Genomic DNA, 2,500 nt, shown 5'->3' with positions numbered 1-2,500 from the left:
GCCATTAACTCTGATGAAGTGTAGAATCTCTTCCTGTTCCAATAACTTTCTCTCGCCTCCTGAAGGGAAAACTTGCACTGGACACTGACAGGGAAAACTTGATGTATAAAAGAAACAATTTATTGAAAATAACTTTGAAAAAAAATATTTTGAGATTTTTTAAAAATTCTTTTCTATATGCTGGAATTTTGTTTTGATTTCTTTTCGAGTGAATGTTAAGATGTATTTGATTCTTTTCTTGTGTGTATGATTATAATAGGGGATTCGCAGTTATGTAAGTGGGATACACGCTTACAGACATCCACACACGCACACAGAAATTCATGAAACTCGCATACATTTCACTTGATCTTTGCATAGACGTTACTTGCTTATATCTTTGTTCACACACACACACACACACACACACACACACATATATGTGTATGTACCTATTCTCTCTCTCTCTCTCTCTCTCTACTCATCTCTCCTCGCTCTCGTCCGTCTCTCCTTCTCTCTCTCATCTCTCTCCTCTGGCTCTCTCTCTCTCTCTCTCTCCCTCTCCTCTCTCTCTCTCTCTCTCTCTCTCTCACGCCATATAAAGCTGAGAACAGACAGCATCATTATTTGAAATGTGAGCATTCTCCTTATATTAACTTTCATTTGTCAAAGTAACAGCTTTAATTAACATGATGTTAAGAAAATGCCAATTGTGGGATTGAGAGAATTTTAGACTTTTAATGCTATTTGATTGTTGATTTTGTATGTATGTATGTATGTATGTATGTATGTATGTATGTAGGTATGTAACGTAATGTATGTATGCATGTATGTTATGTATTGTATGTATGTATGTATGTATGTATTTATGTATGTATTTATGTCTGTATCTATTATGAATGTATGTATGTATGTATTATGTACTGTTATGTATGTATGTATGTAGGTATGTAATTCATGTATGCATGTATGTATGCATCTTATGTATGTATGTATGTAGGTATGTATGCATGTATGTATGTATACATGTATGTATGTATTTTTTAATACGAGGTGAGGGTGTATGCTTGGAAGGGGTAGGGTGGGGGATGAGGATGAGGATTGGGGAGGGGGAGGGGAGGGGGAGGGGGGAGAGGGGTCAGAGAAGAATCCCAGGAATTAATTGTCTTTGAAGCTTTCTTCCCCCCCCCCCAGCCCCCTCCCCCCCCGAGTTTCGGCATTTTTTTTCTTTTTTTTCTGTTATGCTTCATCTTTATTTTGTTCTCTCTTTGTTTTTATATTTTTCTTCTTTCTCCCTCTCCTTAATCTCTATTCGTCTTTATCCTTTCCCTTTCTCTTTTCCTTTCGCTTTTCTCCGTATTTCTTTGTCTCGGTTTCCTTCTCTTCCTCTTTCTCTCTTTTGTTCTTCCTTTTTCTTTCTTTCTCTCCTTCCCTTATTTTTGCCTTAGTCTCTTCGCGTTTTCCTTCCTCCTTGGGGGGGGGGGGGGTTTCCCCCACCCTTCCCCCCTTCTTCTTCGCCTCTCATCGCCTTTCCTCGTTTCTCTTCTCTCGCCTCCTCTCTTTTGTCTCCATTTTCTTCCTCTCCTTTCCTCCTCTTTCTCTTTCTCTATCTCCTCTCTTCCTTCCCCTTTCTCTCGCCTTTTCTCCTTTATGCCTTTTCACCATATTTCTCTCTTTCTTCCTCTTCGTTCCTCCTCGTGTTCCAAAATTGCGGGCGTCGATTCGTCTCTGTTCATTAAAGTCTTGTAAAAAGGAGAGAAAAAGAGAAAAATAAGAAAAACGAAAAAAAAAAATTATAAAAGAGAGAAAAGGAACGTGCAAGAATAAAATTGAGAAAGATATATTTAAGGATTATTTAAGACACGTTTGATTCAATAAGATGTATGATACTATTTTTTTTTTTTAATCTTAATGATTAATTGATTTTATATCAATATTAATAATTTTTATATTATGTTAACTAATATTAATTTTACATTAATTAATAATTGTTTATAAATCAATACAATTAATTTATATTTGTTTATATTAATAATTAAATTATATCAATGAGTAATGTATATTAATATATGAATTCGTAAAATTTCTGTGTAAAATTTCCATTCACTGAGGAGCAAAAATTCCTATGCAGATGCAGTTTTTAAATCTATTTAAAGCAAATGAAGAAAAGTCGAGACAAAAGACAATCGGTCGTGAAACAAAAGCCTTTGTTTGCATTTTCCTTGAAAGCAAAAAAAAAAAAAAAAAAAAGAAAAAAAAACAAAAAAAAAAAAAAAAAAGGGAGAATTGACGAGTTTTATTACCTCATCGTTTTAGCTTCTCACTTTCTATCTTCTATATAAAAAAAAGAAAAAGAAAAAAGAAAACAGAAGGTATCTGTTATCAAATGCAGACATACATACGTACATACAAACATACATACGTACATACAAACACACACACATATAAACACATGCAAACACAAACATAAACACACACACACACAAACATAAACACACACACACACACACACACACACACA

This window comes from Penaeus monodon, chromosome 16 (genome assembly GCF_015228065.2).
Source record: "Penaeus monodon isolate SGIC_2016 chromosome 16, NSTDA_Pmon_1, whole genome shotgun sequence".
NCBI classification, from domain to species: Eukaryota; Metazoa; Arthropoda; class Malacostraca; order Decapoda; family Penaeidae; genus Penaeus; species Penaeus monodon.
Note: the sequence above shows the minus strand (reverse complement) of the source record.